Genomic DNA, 26,026 nt, shown 5'->3' on the forward strand with positions numbered 1-26,026 from the left:
CCGAAGCTGGACTTAGACATAATTTCACTCTCACAACATTATGGCTGGTTGGAGACAGTCCGAACCACAAGTACCGGGTCCATGGTTCTGGGCGTATACTGGGGGGACGGGGGGGACTCCCATTAACCCCTGACTATACCGGGGATACGCTTATCACAATGCCTTTCTGGTCTGTGCTGAAGCAGGGCATTCTGGCAGCAAAGTGGCTTGACCTTTATTAGTGAGCCTGGTTACCCCCTCTCGGAACCACAGACTTAGAAATCGCCAGCTCATATACAGTGCATAAAATATATTTACTGTATATATATACCCTTATACACCATTTTAATAAAAAATATCACAAAATTCTTCTAAGTCCCTCGGGAAGAGTGAAAGACGCGCACGTTCATTTTCAGAGCTCCTAGACCTTCCTATAAGAAGTTAGCCAAAAAGTAGCTTTGAAAAACGCTTAGGTTAAGTTTCAGAGTTGCTTCTAATGTACCAAAGCTGGACTTAGACATAATTTCACTCTCACAACATTATGGCTGGTTGGAGACAGTCCGAACCACAAGTACCGGGTCCATGGTTCTGTTTGTATACTGGGGGGACGGGGGCGACTCCCATTAACTCCTGACTATACCGGGGATACGCTTATCACAATGCCTTTCTGGTCTGTGCTGAAGCAGGGCATTCTGGCAGCCAAGTGGCTTGACCTTTATTAGTGAGCCTGGTTACCCCCTCTCGGAACCACAGACTTAGAAATCGCCAGCTCATATACAGTGCATAAAATATATTTATATATATATACCCTTATACACCATTTTAATAAAAAATATCACAAAATTATTCTAAGGACCTCGGGAAGAGTGAAAGACGCGCACGTTCATTTTCAGAGCTCCTAGACCTTCCTATAAGAACTTAGCCAAAAAGTAGCTTCGAAAAACGCTTAGGTTAAGTTTCAGAGTTGCTTCTAATGTACCAAAGCTGGACTTAGACATAATTTCACTCTCACAACATTATGGCTGGTTGGAGACAGTCCGAACCACAAGTACCGGGTCCATGGTTCTGGGCTTATACTGGGGGGACGGGGACGACTCCCATTAACCCCTGACTATACCGGGGATACGCTTATCACAATGCCTTTATGGTCTGTGCTGAAGCAGGGCATTCTGGCAGCCAAGTGGCTTGACCTTTATTAGTGAGCCTGGTTACCCCCTCTCGGAACTACAGACTTAGAAATCGCCAGCTCATATACAGTGCATAAAATATATTTATATATATACCCTTATACACCATTTTAATAAAAAATATCACAAAATTCTTCTAAGTCCCTCGGGAAGAGTGAAAGACGCGCACGTTCATTTTCAGAGCTCCTAGACCTTCCTATAAGAAGTTAGCCAAAAAGTAGCTTCGAAAAACGCTTAGGTTAAGTTTCAGAGTTGCTTCTAATGTACCGAAGCTGGACTTAGACATAATTTCACTCTCACAACATTATGGCTGGTTGGAGACAGTCCGAACCACAAGTACCGGGTCCATGGTTCTGGGCGTATACTGGGGGGACGGGGACGACTCCTATTAACCCCTGACTATACCAGGGATACGCTTATCACAATGTCTTTCTGGTCTGTGCTGAAGCAGGGCATTCTGGCAGCCAAGTGGCTTGACCTTTATTAGTGAGCCTGGTTACCCCCTCTCGGAACTACAGACTTAGAAATCGCCAGCTCATATACAGTGCATAAAATATATTTATATATATACCCTTATACACCATTTTAATAAAAAATATCACAAAATTCTTCTAAGTCCCTCGGGAAGAGTAAAAGACGCGCACGTTCATTTTTAGAGCTCCTAGACCTTCCTATAAGAAGTTAGCCAAAAAGTAGCTTCGAAAAACGCTTAGGTTAAGTTTCAGAGTTGCTTCTAATGTACCAATGCTGGACTTAGACATAATTTCACTCTCACAACATTATGGCTGGTTGGAGACAGTCCGAACCACAAGTACCGGGTCCATGGTTCTGGGCGTATACTGGGGGGACGGGGGGGACTCCCATTAACTCCTGACTATACTGGGGATACGCTTATCACAATGCCTTTCTAGTCTGTGCTGAAGCAGGGCATTCTGGCAGCCAAGTGGTTTGACCTTTATTAGTGAGCCTGGTTACCCCCTCTCGGAACCACAGACTTAGAAATCGCCAGCTCATATACAGTGCATAAAATATATTTATATATATACCCTTATACACCATTTTAATAAAAAATATCACAAAATTCTTCTAAGTCCCTCGGGAAGAGTGAAAGACGTGCACGTTCATTTTCAGAGCTCCTAGACCTTCCTATAAGAAGTTAGCCAAAACGTAGCTTTGAAAAACGCTTAGGTTAAGTTTCAGAGTTGCTTCTAATGTTCCAAAGCTGGACTTAGACATAATTTCACTCTCACAACAGTATGGCTGGTTGGAGACAGTCCGAACCACAAGTACCGGGTCCATGGTTCTGGGCGTATACTGGGGGGACGGGGATGACTCCCATTAACCCCTGACTAACCGGGGATACGCTTATCACAATGCCTTTCTGGTCTGTGCTGAAGCAGGGCATTCTGGCAGCCAAGTGGCTTGACCTTTATTAGTGAGCCTGGTTACCCCCTCTCGGAACCACAGACTTAGAAATCGCCAGCTCATATACAGTGCATAAAATATATTTATATATATATACCCTTATACACCATTTTAATAAAAAATATCACAAAATTATTCTAAGGAACTCGGGAAGAGTGAAAGACGCGCACGTTCATTTTCAGAGCTCCTAGACCTTCCTATAAGAAGTTAGCCAAAACGTAGCTTTGAAAAACGCTTAGGTTAAGTTTCAGAGTTGCTTCTAATGTTCCAAAGCTGGACTTAGACATAATTTCACTCTCACAACATTATGGCTGGTTGGAGACAGTCCGAACCACAAGTACCGGGTCCATGGTTCTGGGCGTATACAGGGGGGACGGGGACGACTCCCATTAACCCCTGACTATACCAGGGATACGCTTATCACAATGTCTTTCTGGTCTGTGCTGAAGCAGGGCATTCTGGCAGCCAAGTGGCTTGACCTTTATTAGTGAGCCTGGTAACCCCCTCTCGGAACTACAGACTTAGAAATCGCCAGCTCATATACAGTGCATAAAATATATTTATATATATACCCTTATACACCATTTTAATAAAAAATATCACAAAATTCTTCTAAGTCCCTCGGGAAGAGTGAAAGACGCGCACGTTCATTTTCAGAGCTCCTAGACCTTCCTATAAGAAGTTAGCCAAAAAGTAGCTTCGAAAAACGCTTAGGTTAAGTTTCAGAGTTGCTTCTAATTTACCAATGCTGGACTTAGACATAATTTCACTCTCACAACATTATGGCTGGTTGGAGACAGTCCGAACCACAAGTACCGGGTCCATGGTTCTGGGCGTATACTGGGGGGACGGGGACGACTCCCATTAACCCCTGACTAACCGGGGATATGCTTATCACAATGCCTTTCTGGTCTGTGCTGAAGCAGGGCATTCTGGCAGCCAAGTGGCTTGACCTTTATTAGTAAGCCTGGTTACCCCCTCTCGGAACCACAGACTTAGAAATCGCCAGCTCATATACAGTGCATAAAATATATTTATATATATATACCCTTATACACCATTTTAATAAAAAATATCACAAAATTATTCTAAGGACCTCGGGAAGAGTGAAAGACGCGCACGTTCATTTTCAGAGCTCCTAGACCTTCCTATAAGAAGTTAGCCAAAAAGTAGCTTCGAAAAACGCTTAGGTAAAGTTTCAGAGTTGCTTCTAATGTACCAAAGCTGGACTTAGACATAATTTCACTCTCACAACATTATGGCTGGTTGGAGACAGTCCGAACCACAAGTACCGGGTCCATGGTTCTGGGCGTATACTGGGGGGACGGGGGCGACTCCCATTAACTCCTGACTATACCGGGGATACGCTTATCACAATGCCTTTCTGGTCTGTGCTGAAGCAGGGCATTCTGGCAGCCAAGTGGCTTGACCTTTATTAGTAAGCCTGGTTACCCCCTCTCGGAACCACAGACTTAGAAATCGCCAGCTCATATACAGTGCATAAAATATATTTATATATATACCCTTATACACCATTTTAATAAAAAATATCACAAAATTCTTCTGTCCCTCGGGAAGAGTGAAAGACGCGCACGTTCATTTTCAGAGCTCCTAGACCTTCCTATAAGAAGTTAGCCAAAACGTAGCTTTGAAAAACGCTTAGGTTAAGTTTCAGAGTTGCTTCTAATGTTCCAAAGCTGGACTTAGACATAATTTCACTCTCACAACATTATGGCTGGTTGGAGACAGTCCGAACCACAAGTACCGGGTCCATGGTTCTGGGCGTATACAGGGGGGACGGGGACGACTCCCATTAACCCCTGACTATACCAGGGATACGCTTATCACAATGTCTTTCTGGTCTGTGCTGAAGCAGGGCATTCTGGCAGCCAAGTGGCTTGACCTTTATTAGTGAGCCTGGTAACCCCCTCTCGGAACTACAGACTTAGAAATCGCCAGCTCATATACAGTGCATAAAATATATTTATATATATACCCTTATACACCATTTTAATAAAAAATATCACAAAATTCTTCTAAGTCCCTCGGGAAGAGTGAAAGACGCGCACGTTCATTTTCAGAGCTCCTAGACCTTCCTATAAGAAGTTAGCCAAAAAGTAGCTTCGAAAAACGCTTAGGTTAAGTTTCAGAGTTGCTTCTAATTTACCAATGCTGGACTTAGACATAATTTCACTCTCACAACATTATGGCTGGTTGGAGACAGTCCGAACCACAAGTACCGGGTCCATGGTTCTGGGCGTATACTGGGGGGACGGGGACGACTCCCATTAACCCCTGACTAACCGGGGATATGCTTATCACAATGCCTTTCTGGTCTGTGCTGAAGCAGGGCATTCTGGCAGCCAAGTGGCTTGACCTTTATTAGTAAGCCTGGTTACCCCCTCTCGGAACCACAGACTTAGAAATCGCCAGCTCATATACAGTGCATAAAATATATTTATATATATATACCCTTATACACCATTTTAATAAAAAATATCACAAAATTCTTCTAAGTCCCTCGGGAAGAGTGAAAGATGCGCACGTTCATTTTCAGAGCTCCTAGACCTTCCTATAAGAAGTTAGCCAAAACGTAGCTTTGAAAAACGCTTAGGTTAAGTTTCAGAGTTGCTTCTAATGTTCCAAAGCTGGACTTAGACATAATTTCACTCTCACAACATTATGGCTGGTTGGAGACAGTCCGAACCACAAGTACCGGGTCCATGGTTCTGGGCGTATACAGGGGGGACGGGGACGACTCCCATTAACCCCTGACTATACCAGGGATACGCTTATCACAATGTCTTTCTGGTCTGTGCTGAAGCAGGGCATTCTGGCAGCCAAGTGGCTTGACCTTTATTAGTGAGCCTGGTAACCCCCTCTCGGAACTACAGACTTAGAAATCGCCAGCTCATATACAGTGCATAAAATATATTTATATATATACCCTTATACACCATTTTAATAAAAAATATCACAAAATTCTTCTAAGTCCCTCGGGAAGAGTGAAAGACGCGCACGTTCATTTTCAGAGCTCCTAGACCTTCCTATAAGAAGTTAGCCAAAAAGTAGCTTCGAAAAACGCTTAGGTTAAGTTTCAGAGTTGCTTCTAATTTACCAATGCTGGACTTAGACATAATTTCACTCTCACAACATTATGGCTGGTTGGAGACAGTCCGAACCACAAGTACCGGGTCCATGGTTCTGGGCGTATACTGGGGGGACGGGGACGACTCCCATTAACCCCTGACTAACCGGGGATATGCTTATCACAATGCCTTTCTGGTCTGTGCTGAAGCAGGGCATTCTGGCAGCCAAGTGGCTTGACCTTTATTAGTAAGCCTGGTTACCCCCTCTCGGAACCACAGACTTAGAAATCGCCAGCTCATATACAGTGCATAAAATATATTTATATATATATACCCTTATACACCATTTTAATAAAAAATATCACAAAATTATTCTAAGGACCTCGGGAAGAGTGAAAGACGCGCACGTTCATTTTCAGAGCTCCTAGACCTTCCTATAAGAAGTTAGCCAAAAAGTAGCTTCGAAAAACGCTTAGGTAAAGTTTCAGAGTTGCTTCTAATGTACCAAAGCTGGACTTAGACATAATTTCACTCTCACAACATTATGGCTGGTTGGAGACAGTCCGAACCACAAGTACCGGGTCCATGGTTCTGGGCGTATACTGGGGGGACGGGGGCGACTCCCATTAACTCCTGACTATACCGGGGATACGCTTATCACAATGCCTTTCTGGTCTGTGCTGAAGCAGGGCATTCTGGCAGCCAAGTGGCTTGACCTTTATTAGTAAGCCTGGTTACCCCCTCTCGGAACCACAGACTTAGAAATCGCCAGCTCATATACAGTGCATAAAATATATTTATATATATACCCTTATACACCATTTTAATAAAAAATATCACAAAATTCTTCTAAGTCCCTCGGGAAGAGTGAAAGACGCGCACGTTCATTTTCAGAGCTCCTAGACCTTCCTATAAGAAGTTAGCCAAAACGTAGCTTTGAAAAACGCTTAGGTTAAGTTTCAGAGTTGCTTCTAATGTTCCAAAGCTGGACTTAGACATAATTTCACTCTCACAACATTATGGCTGGTTGGAGACAGTCCGAACCACAAGTACCGGGTCCATGGTTCTGGGCGTATACAGGGGGGACGGGGACGACTCCCATTAACCCCTGACTATACCAGGGATACGCTTATCACAATGTCTTTCTGGTCTGTGCTGAAGCAGGGCATTCTGGCAGCCAAGTGGCTTGACCTTTATTAGTGAGCCTGGTAACCCCCTCTCGGAACTACAGACTTAGAAATCGCCAGCTCATATACAGTGCATAAAATATATTTATATATATACCCTTATACACCATTTTAATAAAAAATATCACAAAATTCTTCTAAGTCCCTCGGGAAGAGTGAAAGACGCGCACGTTCATTTTCAGAGCTCCTAGACCTTCCTATAAGAAGTTAGCCAAAAAGTAGCTTCGAAAAACGCTTAGGTTAAGTTTCAGAGTTGCTTCTAATTTACCAATGCTGGACTTAGACATAATTTCACTCTCACAACATTATGGCTGGTTGGAGACAGTCCGAACCACAAGTACCGGGTCCATGGTTCTGGGCGTATACTGGGGGGACGGGGACGACTCCCATTAACCCCTGACTCACCGGGGATATGCTTATCACAATGCCTTTCTGGTCTGTGCTGAAGCAGGGCATTCTGGCAGCCAAGTGGCTTGACCTTTATTAGTAAGCCTGGTTACCCCCTCTCGGAACCACAGACTTAGAAATCGCCAGCTCATATACAGTGCATAAAATATATTTATATATATATACCCTTATAAACCATTTTAATAAAAAATATCACAAAATTATTCTAAGGACCTCGGGAAGAGTGAAAGACGCGCACGTTCATTTTCAGAGCTCCTAGACCTTCCTATAAGAAGTTAGCCAAAAAGTAGCTTCGAAAAACGCTTAGGTTAAGTTTCAGAGTTGCTACTAATGTACCAAAGCTGGACTTAGACATAATTTCACTCTCACAACATTATGGCTGGTTGGAGACAGTCCGAACCACAAGTACCGGGTCCATGATTCCGGGCGTATACTGGGGGGACGGGGGCGACTCCCATTAACTCCTGACTATACCGGGGATACGCTTATCACAATGGCTTTCTGGTCTGTGCTGCAGCAGGGCATTCTGGCAGCCAAGTGGCTTGACCTTTATTAGTGAGCCTGGTTACCCCCTCTCGGAACCACAGACTTAGAAATCGCCAGCTCATATACAGTGCATAAAATATATTTATATATATACCCTTATACACCATTTTAATAAAAAATATCACAAAATTCTTCTAAGTCCCTCGAGAAGAGTGAAAGACGTGCACGTTCATTTTCAGAGCTCCTAGACCTTCCTATAAGAAGTTAGCCAAAACGTAGCTTTGAAAAACGCTTAGGTTAAGTTTCAGTGTTGCTTCTAATGTTCCAAAGCTGGACTTAGACATAATTTCACTCTCACAACATTATGGCTGGTTGGAGACAGTCCGAACCACAAGTACCGGGTCCATGGTTCTGGGCGTATACAGGGGGGACGGGGACGACTCCCATTAACCCCTGACTATACCAGGGATACGCTTATCACAATGTCTATCTGGTCTGTGCTGAAGCAGGGCATTCTGGCAGCCAAGTGGCTTGACCTTTATTAGTGAGCCTGGTTACCCCCTCTCGGAACTACAGACTTAGAAATCGCCAGCTCATATACAGTGCATAAAATATATTTATATATATACCCTTATACACCATTTTAATAAAAAATATCACAAAATTCTTCTAAATCCCTCGGGAAGAGTGAAAGACGCGCACGTTCATTTTCAGAGCTCCTAGACCTTCCTATAAGAAGTTAGCCAAAACGTAGCTTTGAAAAAAGCTTAGGTTAAGTTTCAGAGTTGCTTCTAATGTTCCAAAGCTGGACTTAGACATAATTTCACTCTCACAACAGTATGGCTGGTTGGAGACAGTCCGAACCACAAGTACCGGGTCCATGGTTCTGGGCGTATACTGGGGGGACGGGGACGACTCCCATTAACCCCTGACTAACCGGGGATACGCTTATCACAATGCCTTTCTGGTCTGTGCTGAAGCAGGGCATTCTGGCAGCCAAGTGGCTTGACCTTTATTAGTAAGCCTGGTTACCCCCTCTCGGAACCACAGACTTAGAAATCGCCAGCTCATATACAGTGCATAAAATATATTTATATATATATACCCTTATACACCATTTTAATAAAAAATATCACAAAATTATTCTAAGGACCTCGGGAAGAGTGAAAGACGCGCACGTTCATTTTCAGAGCTCCTAGACCTTCCTATAAGAAGTTAGCCAAAAAGTAGCTTCGAAAAACGCTCAGGTTAAGTTTCAGAGTTGCTACTAATGTACCAAAGCTGGACTTAGACATAATTTCACTCTCACAACATTATGGCTGGTTGGAGACAGTCCGAACCACAAGTACCGGGTCCATGGTTCTGGGCGTATACTGGGGGGACGGGGGCGACTCCCATTAACTCCTGACTATACCGGGGATACGCTTATCACAATGCCTTTCTGGTCTGTGCTGAAGCAGGGCATTCTGGCAGCCAAGTGGCTTGACCTTTATTAGTGAGCCTGGTTACCCCCTCTCGGAACCACAGACTTAGAAATCTCCAGCTCATATACAGTGCATAAAATATATTTATATATATATACCCTTATACACCATTTTAATAAAAAATATCACAAAATTATTCTAAGGACCTCGGGAAGAGTGAAAGACGCGCACGTTCATTTTCAGAGCTCCTAGACCTTCCTATAAGAAGTTAGCCAAAAAGTAGCTTCGAAAAACGCTTAGGTTAAGTTTCAGAGTTGCTACTAATGTACCAAAGCTGGACTTAGACATAATTTCACTCTCACAACATTATGGCTGGTTGGAGACAGTCCGAACCACAAGTACCGGGTCCATGGTTCTGGGCGTATACTGGGGGGACGGGGACGACTCCCATTAACCCCTGAATATACCGGGGATACGCTTATCACAATGCCTTTATGGTCTGTGCTGAAGCAGGGCATTCTGGCAGCCAAGTGGCTTGACCTTTATTAGTGAGCCTGGTTACCCCCTCTCGGAACTACAGACTTAGAAATCGCCAGCTCATATACAGTGCATAAAATATATTTATATATATACCCTTATACACCATTTTAATAAAAAATATCACAAAATTCTTCTAAGTCCCTCGGGAAGAGTGAAAGACGCGCACGTTCATTTTCAGAGCTCCTAGACCTTCCTATAAGAAGTTAGCCAAAAAGTAGCTTCGAAAAACGCTTAGGTTAAGTTTCAGAGTTGCTACTAATGTACCAAAGCTGGACTTAGACATAATTTCACTCTCACAACATTATGGCTGGTTGGAGACAGTCCGAACCACAAGTACCGGGTCCATGGTTCTGGGCGTATACTGGGGGGACGGGGGCGACTCCCATTAACTCCTGACTATACCGGGGATACGCTTATCACAATGCCTTTCTGGTCTGTGCTGAAGCAGGGCATTCTGGCAGCCAAGTGGCTTGACCTTTATTAGTGAGCCTGGTTACCCCCTCTCGGAACCACAGACTTAGAAATCGCCAGCTCATATACAGTGCATAAAATATATTTATATATATATACCCTTATACACCATTTTAATAAAAAATATCACAAAATTATTCTAAGGACCTCGGGAAGAGTGAAAGACGCGCACGTTCATTTTCAGAGCTCCTAGACCTTCCTATAAGAAGTTAGCCAAAAAGTAGCTTCGAAAAACGCTTAGGTTAAGTTTCAGTGTTGCTTCTAATGTTCCAAAGCTGGACTTAGACATAATTTCACTCTCACAACAGTATGGCTGGTTGGAGACAGTCCGAACCACAAGTACCGGGTCCATGGTTCTGGGCGTATACAGGGGGGACGGGGACGACTCCCATTAACCCCTGACTATACCAGGGATACGCTTATCACAATGTCTTTCTGGTCTGTGCTGAAGCAGGGCATTCTGGCAGCCAAGTGGCTTGACCTTTATTAGTGAGCCTGGTTACCCCCTCTCGGAACTACAGACTTAGAAATCGCCAGCTCATATACAGTGCATAAAATATATTTATATATATACCCTTATACACCATTTTAATAAAAAATATCACAAAATTCTTCTAAATCCCTCGGGAAGAGTGAAAGACGCGCACGTTCATTTTCAGAGCTCCTAGACCTTCCTATAAGAAGTTAGCCAAAACGTAGCTTTGAAAAAAGCTTAGGTTAAGTTTCAGAGTTGCTTCTAATGTTCCAAAGCTGGACTTAGACATAATTTCACTCTCACAACAGTATGGCTGGTTGGAGACAGTCCGAACCACAAGTACCGGGTCCATGGTTCTGGGCGTATACTGGGGGGACGGGGACGACTCCCATTAACCCCTGACTAACCGGGGATACGCTTATCACAATGCCTTTCTGGTCTGTGCTGAAGCAGGGCATTCTGGCAGCCAAGTGGCTTGACCTTTATTAGTAAGCCTGGTTACCCCCTCTCGGAACCACAGACTTAGAAATCGCCAGCTCATATACAGTGCATAAAATATATTTATATATATATACCCTTATACACCATTTTAATAAAAAATATCACAAAATTATTCTAAGGACCTCTGGAAGAGTGAAAGACGCGCACGTTCATTTTCAGAGCTCCTAGACCTTCCTATAAGAAGTTAGCCAAAAAGTAGCTTCGAAAAACGCTCAGGTTAAGTTTCAGAGTTGCTACTAATGTACCAAAGCTGGACTTAGACATAATTTCACTCTCACAACATTATGGCTGGTTGGAGACAGTCCGAACCACAAGTACCGGGTCCATGGTTCTGGGCGTATACTGGGGGGACGGGGGCGACTCCCATTAACTCCTGACTATACCGGGGATACGCTTATCACAATGCCTTTCTGGTCTGTGCTGAAGCAGGGCATTCTGGCAGCCAAGTGGCTTGACCTTTATTAGTGAGCCTGGTTACCCCCTCTCGGAACCACAGACTTAGAAATCTCCAGCTCATATACAGTGCATAAAATATATTTATATATATATACCCTTATACACCATTTTAATAAAAAATATCACAAAATTATTCTAAGGACCTCGGGAAGAGTGAAAGACGCGCACGTTCATTTTCAGAGCTCCTAGACCTTCCTATAAGAAGTTAGCCAAAAAGTAGCTTCGAAAAACGCTTAGGTTAAGTTTCAGAGTTGCTACTAATGTACCAAAGCTGGACTTAGACATAATTTCACTCTCACAACATTATGGCTGGTTGGAGACAGTCCGAACCACAAGTACCGGGTCCATGGTTCTGGGCGTATACTGGGGGGACGGGGACGACTCCCATTAACCCCTGAATATACCGGGGATACGCTTATCACAATGCCTTTATGGTCTGTGCTGAAGCAGGGCATTCTGGCAGCCAAGTGGCTTGACCTTTATTAGTGAGCCTGGTTACCCCCTCTCGGAACTACAGACTTAGAAATCGCCAGCTCATATACAGTGCATAAAATATATTTATATATATACCCTTATACACCATTTTAATAAAAAATATCACAAAATTCTTCTAAGTCCCTCGGGAAGAGTGAAAGACGCGCACGTTCATTTTCAGAGCTCCTAGACCTTCCTATAAGAAGTTAGCCAAAAAGTAGCTTCGAAAAACGCTTAGGTTAAGTTTCAGAGTTGCTACTAATGTACCAAAGCTGGACTTAGACATAATTTCACTCTCACAACATTATGGCTGGTTGGAGACAGTCCGAACCACAAGTACCGGGTCCATGGTTCTGGGCGTATACTGGGGGGACGGGGGCGACTCCCATTAACTCCTGACTATACCGGGGATACGCTTATCACAATGCCTTTCTGGTCTGTGCTGAAGCAGGGCATTCTGGCAGCCAAGTGGCTTGACCTTTATTAGTGAGCCTGGTTACCCCCTCTCGGAACCACAGACTTAGAAATCGCCAGCTCATATACAGTGCATAAAATATATTTATATATATATACCCTTATACACCATTTTAATAAAAAATATCACAAAATTATTCTAAGGACCTTGGGAAGAGTGAAAGACGCGCACGTTCATTTTCAGAGCTCCTAGACCTTCCTATAAGAAGTTAGCCAAAAAGTAGCTTCGAAAAACGCTTAGGTTAAGTTTCAGAGTTGCTACTAATGTACCAAAGCTGGACTTAGACATAATTTCACTCTCACAACATTATGGCTGGTTGGAGACAGTCCGAACCACAAGTACCGGGTCCATGATTCTGGGCGTATACTGGGGGGACGGGGGCGACTCCCATTAACTCCTGACTATACCGGGGATACGCTTATCACAATGCCTTTCTGGTCTGTGCTGAAGCAGGGCATTCTGGCAGCCAAGTGGCTTGACCTTTATTAGTGAGCCTGGTTACCCCCTCTCGGAACCACAGACTTAGAAATCTCCAGCTCATATACAGTGCATAAAATATATTTATATATATATACCCTTATACACCATTTTAATAAAAAATATCACAAAATTATTCTAAGGACCTCGGGAAGAGTGAAAGACGCGCACGTTCATTTTCAGAGCTCCTAGACCTTCCTATAAGAAGTTAGCCAAAAAGTAGCTTCGAAAAACGCTTAGGTTAAGTTTCAGAGTTGCTACTAATGTACCAAAGCTGGACTTAGACATAATTTCACTCTCACAACATTATGGCTGGTTGGAGACAGTCCGAACCACAAGTACCGGGTCCATGGTTCTGGGCGTATACTGGGGGGACGGGGACGACTCCCATTAACCCCTGAATATACCGGGGATACGCTTATCACAATGCCTTTATGGTCTGTGCTGAAGAAGGGCATTCTGGCAGCCAAGTGGCTTGACCTTTATTAGTGAGCCTGGTTACCCCCTCTCGGAACTACAGACTTAGAAATCGCCAGCTCATATACAGTGCATAAAATATATTTATATATATACCCTTATACACCATTTTAATAAAAAATATCACAAAATTCTTCTAAGTCCCTCGGGAAGAGTGAAAGACGCGCACGTTCATTTTCAGAGCTCCTAGACCTTCCTATAAGAAGTTAGCCAAAAAGTAGCTTCGAAAAACGCTTAGGTTAAGTTTCAGAGTTGCTACTAATGTACCAAAGCTGGACTTAGACATAATTTCACTCTCACAACATTATGGCTGGTTGGAGACAGTCCGAACCACAAGTACCGGGTCCATGGTTCTGGGCGTATATTGGGGGGACGGGGGCGACTCCCATTAACTCCTGACTATACCGGGGATACGCTTATCACAATGCCTTTCTGGTCTGTGCTGAAGCAGGGCATTCTGGCAGCCAAGTGGCTTGACCTTTATTAGTGAGCCTGGTTACCCCCTCTCGGAACCACAGACTTAGAAATCGCCAGCTCATATACAGTGCATAAAATATATTTATATATATATACCCTTATACACCATTTTAATAAAAAATATCACAAAATTATTCTAAGGACCTCGGGAAGAGTGAAAGACGCGCACGTTCATTTTCAGAGCTCCTAGACCTTCCTATAAGAAGTTAGCCAAAAAGTAGCTTCGAAAAACGCTTAGGTTAAGTTTCAGAGTTGCTACTAATGTACCAAAGCTGGACTTAGACATAATTTCACTCTCACAACATTATGGCTGGTTGGAGACAGTCCGAACCACAAGTACCGGGTCCATGATTCTGGGCGTATACTGGGGGGACGGGGGCGACTCCCATTAACTCCTTACTATACCGGGGATACGCTTATCACAATGCCTTTCTGGTCTGTGCTGAAGCAGGGCATTCTGGCAGCCAAGTGGCTTGACCTTTATTAGTGAGCCTGGTTACCCCCTCTCGGAACCACAGACTTAGAAATCGCCAGCTCATATACAGTGCATAAAATATATTTATATATATACCCTTATACACCATTTTAATAAAAAATATCACAAAATTCTTCTAAGTCCCTCGGGAAGAGTGAAAGACGTGCACGTTCATTTTCAGAGCTCCTAGACCTTCCTATAAGAAGTTAGCCAAAACGTAGCTTTGAAAAACGCTTAGGTTAAGTTTCAGAGTTGCTTCTAATGTTCCAAAGCTGGACTTAGACATAATTTCACTCTCACAACATTATGGCTGGTTGGAGACAGTCCGAACCACAAGTACCGGGTCCATGGTTCTGGGCGTATACAGGGGGGACGGGGACGACTCCCATTAACCCCTGACTATACCAGGGATACGCTTATCACAATGTCTTTCTGGTCTGTGCTGAAGCAGGGCATTCTGGCAGCCAAGTGGCTTGACCTTTATTAGTGAGCCTGGTTACCCCCTCTCGGAACTACAGACTTAGAAATCGCCAGCTCATATACAGTTCATAAAATATATTTATATATATACCCTTATACACCATTTTAATAAAAAATATCACAAAATTCTTCTAAATCCCTCGGGAAGAGTGAAAGACGCGCACGTTCATTTTCAGAGCTCCTAGACCTTCCTATAAGAAGTTAGCCAAAACGTAGCTTTGAAAAAAGCTTAGGTTAAGTTTCAGAGTTGCTTCTAATGTTCCAAAGCTGGACTTAGACATAATTTCACTCTCACAACAGTATGGCTGGTTGGAGACAGTCCGAACCACAAGTACCGGGTCCATGGTTCTGGGCGTATACTGGGGGGACGGGGACGACTCCCATTAACCCCTGACTAACCGGGGATACGCTTATCACAATGCCTTTCTGGTCTGTGCTGAAGCAGGGCATTCTGGCAGCCAAGTGGCTTGACCTTTATTAGTGAGCCTGGTTACCCCCTCTCGGAACCACAGACTTAGAAATCTCCAGCTCATATACAGTGCATAAAATATATTTATATATATATACCCTTATACACCATTTTAATAAAAAATATCACAAAATTATTCTAAGGACCTCGGGAAGAGTGAAAGACGCGCACGTTCATTTTCAGAGCTCCTAGACCTTCCTATAAGAAGTTAGCCAAAAAGTAGCTTCGAAAAACGCTTAGGTTAAGTTTCAGAGTTGCTACTAATGTACCAAAGCTGGACTTAGACATAATTTCACTCTCACAACATTATGGCTGGTTGGAGACAGTCCGAACCACAAGTACCGGGTCCATGGTTCTGGGCGTATACTGGGGGGACGGGGACGACTCCCATTAACCCCTGAATATACCGGGGATACGCTTATCACAATGCCTTTATGGTCTGTGCTGAAGAAGGGCATTCTGGCAGCCAAGTGGCTTGACCTTTATTAGTGAGCCTGGTTACCCCCTCTCGGAACTACAGACTTAGAAATCGCCAGCTCATATACAGTGCATAAAATATATTTATATATATACCCTTATACACCATTTTAATAAAAAATATCACAAAATTCTTCTAAGTCCCTCGGGAAGAGTGAAAGACGCGCACGTTCATTTTCAGAGCTCCTAGACCTTCCTATAAGAAGTTAGCCAAAAAGTAGCTTCGAAAAACGCTTAGGTTAAGTTTCAGAGTTGCTACTAATGTACCAAAGCTGGACTTAGACATAATTTCACTCTCACAACATTATGGCTGGTTGGAGACAGTCCGAACCACAAGTACCGGGTCCATGGTTCTGGGCGTATATTGGGGGGACGGGGGCGACTCCCATTAACTCCTGACTATACCGGGGATACGCTTATCACAATGCCTTTCTGGTCTGTGCTGAAGCAGGGCATTCTGGCAGCCAAGTGGCTTGACCTTTATTAGTGAGCCTGGTTACCCCCTCTCGGAACCACAGACTTAGAAATCGCCAGCTCATATACAGTGCATAAAATATATTTATATATATATACCCTTATACACCATTTTAATAAAAAATATCACAAAATTATTCTAAGGACCTCGGGAAGAGTGAAAGACGCGCACGTTCATTTTCAGAGCTCCTAGACCTTCCTATAAGAAGTTAGCCAAAAAGTAGCTTCGAAAAACGCTTAGGTTAAGTTTCAGAGTTGCTACTAATGTACCAAAGCTGGACTTAGACATAATTTCACTCTCACAACATTATGGCTGGTTGGAGACAGTCCGAACCACAAGTACCGGGTCCATGATTCTGGGCGTATACTGGGGGGACGGGGGCGACTCCCATTAACTCCTGACTATACCGGGGATACGCTTATCACAATGCCTTTCTGGTCTGTGCTGAAGCAGGGCATTCTGGCAGCCAAGTGGCTTGACCTTTATTAGTGAGCCTGGTTACCCCCTCTCGGAACCACAGACTTAGAAATCGCCAGCTCATATACAGTGCATAAAATATATTTATATATATACCCTTATACACCATTTTAATAAAAAATATCACAAAATTCTTCTAAGTCCCTCGGGAAGAGTGAAAGACGTGCACGTTCATTTTCAGAGCTCCTAGACCTTCCTATAAGAAGTTAGCCAAAACGTAGCTTTGAAAAACGCTTAGGTTAAGTTTCAGAGTTGCTTCTAATGTTCCAAAGCTGGACTTAGACATAATTTCACTCTCACAACATTATGGCTGGTTGGAGACAGTCCGAACCACAAGTACCGGGTCCATGGTTCTGGGCGTATACAGGGGGGACGGGGACGACTCCCATTAACCCCTGACTATACCAGGGATACGCTTATCACAATGTCTTTCTGGTCTGTGCTGAAGCAGGGCATTCTGGCAGCCAAGTGGCTTGACCTTTATTAGTGAGCCTGGTTACCCCCTCTCGGAACTACAGACTTAGAAATCGCCAGCTCATATACAGTTCATAAAATATATTTATATATATACCCTTATACACCATTTTAATAAAAAATATCACAAAATTCTTCTAAATCCCTCGGGAAGAGTGAAAGACGCGCACGTTCATTTTCAGAGCTCCTAGACCTTCCTATAAGAAGTTAGCCAAAACGTAGCTTTGAAAAAAGCTTAGGTTAAGTTTCAGAGTTGCTTCTAATGTTCCAAAGCTGGACTTAGACATAATTTCACTCTCACAACAGTATGGCTGGTTGGAGACAGTCCGAACCACAAGTACCGGGTCCATGGTTCTGGGCGTATACTGGGGGGACGGGGACGACTCCCATTAACCCCTGACTAACCGGGGATACGCTTATCACAATGCCTTTCTGGTCTGTGCTGAAGCAGGGCATTCTGGCAGCCAAGTGGCTTGACCTTTATTAGTAAGCCTGGTTACCCCCTCTCGGAACCACAGACTTAGAAATCGCCAGCTCATATACAGTGCATAAAATATATTTATATATATATACCCTTATACACCATTTTAATAAAAAATATCACAAAATTATTCTAAGGACCTCGGGAAGAGTGAAAGACGCGCACGTTCATTTTCAGAGCTCCTAGACCTTCCTATAAGAAGTTAGCCAAAAAGTAGCTTCGAAAAACGCTCAGGTTAAGTTTCAGAGTTGCTACTAATGTACCAAAGCTGGACTTAGACATAATTTCACTCTCACAACATTATGGCTGGTTGGAGACAGTCCGAACCACAAGTACCGGGTCCATGGTTCTGGGCGTATACTGGGGGGGACGGGGGCGACTCCCATTAACTCCTGACTATACCGGGGATACGCTTATCACAATGCCTTTCTGGTCTGTGCTGAAGCAGGGCATTCTGGCAGCCAAGTGGCTTGACCTTTATTAGTGAGCCTGGTTACCCCCTCTCGGAACTACAGACTTAGAAATCGCCAGCTCATATACAGTGCATAAAATATATTTACTGTATATATATATACCCTTATACACCATTTTAATAAAAAATATCACAAAATTTTTCTAAGTCCCTCGGGAAGAGTGAAAGACGCGCACGTTCATTTTCAGAGCTCCTAGACCTTCCTATAAGAAGTTAGCCAAAAAGTAGCTTTGAAAAACGCTTAGGTTAAGTTTCAGAGTTGCTTCTAATGTACCAAAGCTGGACTTAGACATAATTTCACTCTCACAACATTATGGCTGGTTGGAGACAGTCCGAACCACAAGTACCGGGTCCATGGTTCTGGGCGTATACAGGGGGGACGGGGACGACTCCTATTAACCCCTGACTATACCAGGGATATGCTTATCACAATGTCTTTCTGGTCTGTGCTGAAGCAGGGCATTCTGGCAGCCAAGTGGCTTGACCTTTATTAGTGAGCCTGGTTACCCCCTCTCGGAACCACAGACTTAGAAATCGCCAGCTCATATACAGTGCATAAAATATATTTATATATATACCCTTATACACCATTTTTATAAAAAATATCACAAAATTCTTCTAAGTCCCTCGGGAAGAGTGAAAGACGTGCACGTTCATTTTCAGAGCTCCTAGACCTTCCTATAAGAAGTTAGCCAAAACGTAGCTTTGAAAAAAGCTTAGGTTAAGTTTCAGAGTTGCTTCTAATGTTCCAAAGCTGGACTTAGACATAATTTCACTCTCATAACATTATGGCTGGTTGGAGACAGTCCGAACCACAAGTACCGGGTCCATGGTTCTGGGCGTATACTGGGGGGACGGGGGCGACTCCCATTAACTCCTGACTATACCGGGGATACGCTTATCACAATGCCTTTCTGGTCTGTGCTGAAGCAGGGCATTCTGGCAGCCAAGTGGCTTGACCTTTATTAGTGAGCCTGGTTACCCCCTCTCGGAACCACAGACTTAGAAATCGCCAGCTCATATACAGTGCATAAAATATATTTATATATATATACCCTTATACACCATTTTAATAAAAAATATCACAAAATTATTCTAAGGACCTCGGGAAGAGTGAAAGACGCGCACGTTCATTTTCAGAGCTCCTAGACCTTCCTATAAGAAGTTAGCCAAAAAGTAGCTTCGAAAAACGCTTAGGTTAAGTTTCAGAGTTGCTACTAATGTACCAAAGCTGGACTTAGACATAATTTCACTCTCACAACATTATGGCTGGTTGGAGACAGTCCGAACCACAAGTACCGGGTCCATGGTTCTGGGCGTATACTGGGGGGACGGGGACGACTCCCATTAACCCCTGACTATACCGGGGATACGCTTATCACAATGCCTTTCTGGTCTGTGCTGAAGCAGGGCATTCTGGCAGCCAAGTGGCTTGACCTTTATTAGTGAGCCTGGTTACCCCCTCTCGGAACCACAGACTAAGAAATCGCCAGCTCATATACAGTGCATAAAATATATTTATATATATACCCTTATACACCATTTTAATAAAAAATATCACAAAATTCTTCTAAGTCCCTCGGGAAGAGTGAAAGACGCGCACGTTACTTTTCAGAGCTCCTAGACCTTCCTATAAGAAGTTAGCCAAAAAGTAGCTTCGAAAAACGCTTAGGTTAAGTTTCAGAGTTGCTTCTAATGTACCGAAGCTGGACTTAGACATAATTTCACTCTCACAACATTAAGGCTGGTTGGAGACAGTCCGAACACAAGTACCGGGTCAATGGTTCTGGGCGTATACTGGGGGGACGGGGACGACTCCCATTAACCCCTGACTATACCGGGGATACGCTTATCACAATGCCTTTCTGGTCTGTGCTGAAGCAGGGCATTCTGGCAGCCAAGTGGCTTGACCTTTATTAGTGAGCCTGGTTACCCCGTCTCGGAACTGCAGACTTGGAAATCGCCAGCTCATATACAGTGCATAAAATATATTTATATATATACCCTTATACACCATTTTAATAAAAAATATCACAAAATTCTTCTAAGTCCCTCGGGAAGAGTGAAAGACGCGCACGTTCATTTTCAGAGCTCCTAGACCTTCCTATAAGAAGTTAGCCAAAAAAGTAGCTTCGAAAAACGCTTAGGTTAAGTTTCAGAGTTGCTTCTAATGTACCAAAGCTGGACTTAGACATAATTTCACTCTCACAACATTATGGCTGGTTGGAGACAGTCCGAACCACAAGTACCGGGTCCATGGTTCTGGGCGTATACTGGGGGGACGGGGACGACTCCCATTAACCCCTGACTATACCGGGGATACGCTTATCACAATGCCTTTCTGGTCTGTGCTGAAGCAGGGCATTCTGGCAGCCAAGTGGCTTGACCTTTATTAGTGAGCCTGGTTACTCCCTCTCGGAACTACAGACTTAGAAATCGCCAGCTCATATACAGTGCATAAATTATATTTATATATATACCCTTATACACCATTTTAATAAAAAATATCACAAAATTCTTCTAAGTCCCTGGGGAAGAGTGAAAGACGCGCACGTTCATTTTCAGAGCTCCTAGACCTTCCTATAAGAAGTTAGCCAAAAAGTAGCTTCGAAAAACGCTTAGGTTAAGTTTCAGAGTTGCTTCTAATGTACCAAAGCTGGACTTAGACATAATTTCACTCTCACAACATTATGGCTGGTTGGAGACAGTCCGAACCACAAGTACCGGGTCCATGGTTCTGGGCATATACTGGGGGAACGGGGACGACTCCCATTAACCCCTGACTATACCGGGGATACGCTTATCACAATGCCTTTCTGGTCTGTGCTGAAGCAGGGCATTCTGGCAGCCAAGTGGCTTGACCTTTATTAGTGAGCCTGGTTACCCCCTCTCGGAACCACAGACTTAGAAATCGCCAGCTCATATACAGTGCATAAAATATATTTACTGTATATATATACCCTTATACACCATTTTAATAAAAAATATCACAAAATTTTTCTAAGTCCCTCGGGAAGAGTGAAAGACGCGCACGTTCATTTTCAGAGCTCCTAGACCTTCCTATAAGAAGTTAGCCAAAAAGTAGCTTTGAAAAACGCTTAGGTTAAGTTTCAGTGTTGCTTCTAATGTACCAAAGCTGGACTTAGACATAATTTCACTCTCACAACATTATGGCTGGTTGGAGACAGTCCGAACCACAAGTACCGGGTCCATGGTTCTGGGCGTATACAGGGGGGACGGGGACGACTCCTATTAACCCCTGACTATACCAGGGATATGCTTATCACAATGTCTTTCTGGTCTGTGCTGAAGCAGGGCATTCTGGCAGCCAAGTGGCTTGACCTTTATTAGTGAGCCTGGTTACCCCCTCTCGGAACCACAGACTTAGAAATCGCCAGCTCATATACAGTGCATAAAATATATTTATATATATACCCTTATACACCACTTTAATAAAAAATATCACAAAATTCTTCTAAGTCCCTCGGGAAGAGTGAAAGACGTGCACGTTCATTTTCAGAGCTCCTAGACCTTCCTATAAGAAGTTAGCCAAAACGTAGCTTTGAAAAAAGCTTAGGTTAAGTTTCAGAGTTGCTTCTAATGTTCCAAAGCTGGACTTAGACATAATTTCACTCTCACAACAGTATGGCTGGTTGGAGACAGTCCGAACCACAAGTACCGGGTCCATGGTTCTGGGCGTATACTGGGGGGACGGGGACGACTCCCATTAACCCCTGACTAACCGGGGATACGCTTATCACAATGCCTTTCTGGTCTGTGCTGAAGCAGGGCATTCTGGCAGCCAAGTGGCTTGACCTTTATTAGTAAGCCTGGTTACCCCCTCTCGGAACCACAGATTTAGAAAACGCCAGCTCATATACAGTGCATAAAATATATTTATATATATATACCCTTATACACCATTTTAATAAAAAATATCACAAAATTATTCTAAGGACCTCGGGAAGAGTGAAAGACGCGCACGTTCATTTTCAGAGCTCCTAGACCTTCCTATAAGAAGTTAGCCAAAAAGTAGCTTCGAAAAACGCTTAGGTTAAGTTTCAGAGTTGCTACTAATGTACCAAAGCTGGACTTAGACATAATTTCACTCTCACAACATTATGGCTGGTTGGAGACAGTCCGAACCACAAGTACCGGGTCCATGGTTCTGGGCGTATACTGGGGGGACGGGGGCGACTCCCATTAACTCCTGACTATACCGGGGATACACTTATCACAATGCCTTTCTGGTCTGTGCTGAAGCAGGGCATTCTGGCAGCCAAGTGGCTTGACCTTTATTAGTGAGCCTGGTTACCCCCTCTCGGAACCACAGACTTAGAAATCGCCAGCTCATATACAGTGCATAAAATATATTTATATATATATACCCTTATACACCATTTTAATAAAAAATATCACAAAATTATTCTAAGGACCTCGGGAAGAGTGAAAGACGCGCACGTTCATTTTCAGAGCTCCTAGACCTTCCTATAAGAAGTTAGCCAAAAAGTAGCTTCGAAAAACGCTTAGGTTAAGTTTCAGAGTTGCTACTAATGTACCAAAGCTGGACTTAGACATAATTTCACTCTCACAACATTATGGCTGGTTGGAGACAGTCCGAACCACAAGTACCGGGTCCATGGTTCTGGGCGTATACTGGGGGGACGGGGACGACTCCCATTAACCCCTGACTATACCGGGGATACGCTTATCACAATGCCTTTCTGGTCTGTGCTGAAGCAGGGCATTCTGGCAGCCAAGTGGCTTGACCTTTATTAGTGAGCCTGGTTACCCCCTCTCGGAACCACAGACTTAGAAATCGCCAGCTCATATACAGTGCATAAAATATATTTATATATATACCCTTATACACCATTTTAATAAAAAATATCACAAAATTCTTCTAAGTCCTTCGGGAAGAGTGAAAGACGCGCACGTTCATTTTCAGAGCTCCTAGACCTTCCTATAAGAAGTTAGGCAAAAAGTAGCTTCGAAAAACGCTTAGGTTAAGTTTCAGAGTTGCTTCTAATGTACCGAAGCTGGACTTAGACATAATTTCACTCTCACAACATTAAGGCTGGTTGGAGACAGTCCGAACACAAGTACCGGGTCAATGGTTCTGGGCGTATACTGGGGGGACGGGGACGACTCCCATTAACCCCTGACTATACCGGGGATACGCTTATCACAATGCCTTTCTGGTCTGTGCTGAAGCAGGGCATTCTGGCAGCCAAGTGGCTTGACCTTTATTAGTGAGCCTGGTTACCCCGTCTCGGAACTGCAGACTTGGAAATCGCCAGCTCATATACAGTGCATAAAATATATTTATATATATACCCTTATACACCATTTTAATAAAAAATATCACAAAATTCTTCTAAGTCCCTCGGGAAGAATGAAAGACGCGCACGTTCATTTTCAGAGCTCCTAGACCTTCCTATAAGAAGTTAGCCAAAAAAGTAGCTTCGAAAAACGCTTAGGTTAAGTTTCAGAGTTGCTTCTAATGTACCAAAGCTGGACTTAGACATAATTTCACTCTCACAACATTATGGCTGGTTGGAGACAGTCCGAACCACAAGTACCGGGTCCATGGTTCTGGGCGTATACTGGGGGGACGGGGACGACTCCCATTAACCCCTGACTATACCGGGGATACGCTTATCACAATGCCTTTCTGGTCTGTGCTGAAGCAGGGCATTCTGGCAGCCAAGTGGCTTGACCTTTATTAGTGAGCCTGGTTACTCCCTCTCGGAACTACAGACTTAGAAATCGCCAGCTCATATACAGTGCATAAATTATATTTATATATATACCCTTATACACCATTTTAATAAAAAATATCACAAAATTCTTCTAAGTCCCTGGGGAAGAGTGAAAGACGCGCACGTTCATTTTCAGAGCTCCTAGACCTTCCTATAAGATGTTAGCCAAAAAGTAGCTTCGAAAAACGCTTAGGTTAAGTTTCAGAGTTGCTTCTAATGTACCAAAGCTGGACTTAGACATAATTTCACTCTCACAACATTATGGCTGGTTGGAGACAGTCCGAACCACAAGTACCGGGTCCATGGTTCTGGGCATATACTGGGGGGACGGGGACGACTCCCATTAACCCCTGACTATACCGGGGATACGCTTATCACAATGCCTTTCTGGTCTGTGCTGAAGCAGGGCATTCTGGCAGCCAAGTGGCTTGACCTTTATTAGTGAGCCTGGTTACCCCCTCTCGGAACCACAGACTTAGAAATCGCCAGCTCATATACAGTGCATAAAATATATTTATATATATACCCTTATACACCATTTTAATAAAAAATATCACAAAATTCTTCTAAGTCCCTGGGGAAGAGTGAAAGACGCGCACGTTCATTTTCAGAGCTCCTAGACCTTCCTATAAGAAGTTAGCCAAAAAGTAGCTTCGAAAAACGCTTAGGTTAAGTTTCAGAGTTGCTTCTAATGTACCGAAGCTGGACTTAGACATAATTTCACTCTCACAACATTATGGCTGGTTGGAGACAGTCCGAACCACAAGTACCGGGTCCATGGTTCTGGGCATATACTGGGGGGACGGGGACGACTCCCATTAACCCCTGACTATACCGGGGATACGCTTATCACAATGCCTTTCTGGTCTGTGCTGAAGACGGGCATTCTGGCAGCCAAGTGGCTTGACCTTTATTAGTGAGCCTGGTTACCCCCTCTCGGAACCACAGACTTAGAAATCGCCAGCTCATATACAGTGCATAAAATATATTTATATATATACCCTTATACACCATTTTAATAAAAAAATATCACAAAATTCTTCTAAGTCCCTCGGGAAGAGTTAAAGACGCGCACGTTCATTTTCAGAGCTCCTAGACCTTCCTATAAGAAGTTAGCCAAAAAGTAGCTTCGAAAAACGCTTAGGTTAAGTTTCAGAGTTGCTTCTAATGTACCAAAGCTGGACTTAGACATAATTTCACTCTCACAACATTATAGCTAGTTGGAGACAGTCCGAACCACAAGTACCGGGTCCATGGTTCTGGGCATATACTGGGGGGACGGGGACGACTCCCATTAACCCCTGACTAAACCGGGGATACGCTTATCACAATGCCTTTCTGGTCTGTGCTGAAGCAGGGCATTCTGGCAGCCAAGTGGCTTGACCTTTATTAGTGAGCCTGGTTACTCCCTCTCGGAACTACAGACTTAGAAATCGCCAGCTCATATACAGTGCATAAAATATATTTATATATAAACCCTTATACACCATTTTAATAAAAAAATATCACAAAATTCTTCTAAGTCCCTCGGGAAGAGTTAAAGACGCGCACGTTCATTTTCAGAGCTCCTAGACCTTCCTATAAGAAGTTAGCCAAAAAGTAGCTTCGAAAAACGCTTAGGTTAAGTTTCAGAGTTGCTTCTAATGTACCAAAGCTGGACTTAGACATAATTTCACTCTCACAACATTATGGCTGGTTGGAGACAGTCCGAACCACAAGTACCGGGTCCATGGTTCTGGGCGTATACTGGGGGGACGGGGACGACTCCCATTAACCCCTGACTATACCGGGGATACGCTTATCACAATGCCTTTCTGGTCTGTGCTGAAGCAGGGCATTCTGGCAGCCAAGTGGCTTGACCTTTATTAGTGAGCCTGGTTACCCCCTCTCGGAACCACAGACTTAGAAATCGCCAGCTCATATACAGTGCATAAAATATATTTATATATATATACCCTTATACACCATTTTAATAA

Source organism: Ascaphus truei, chromosome 3 (assembly GCF_040206685.1).
Source record: "Ascaphus truei isolate aAscTru1 chromosome 3, aAscTru1.hap1, whole genome shotgun sequence".
Lineage (NCBI taxonomy): Eukaryota > Metazoa > Chordata > Amphibia > Anura > Ascaphidae > Ascaphus > Ascaphus truei.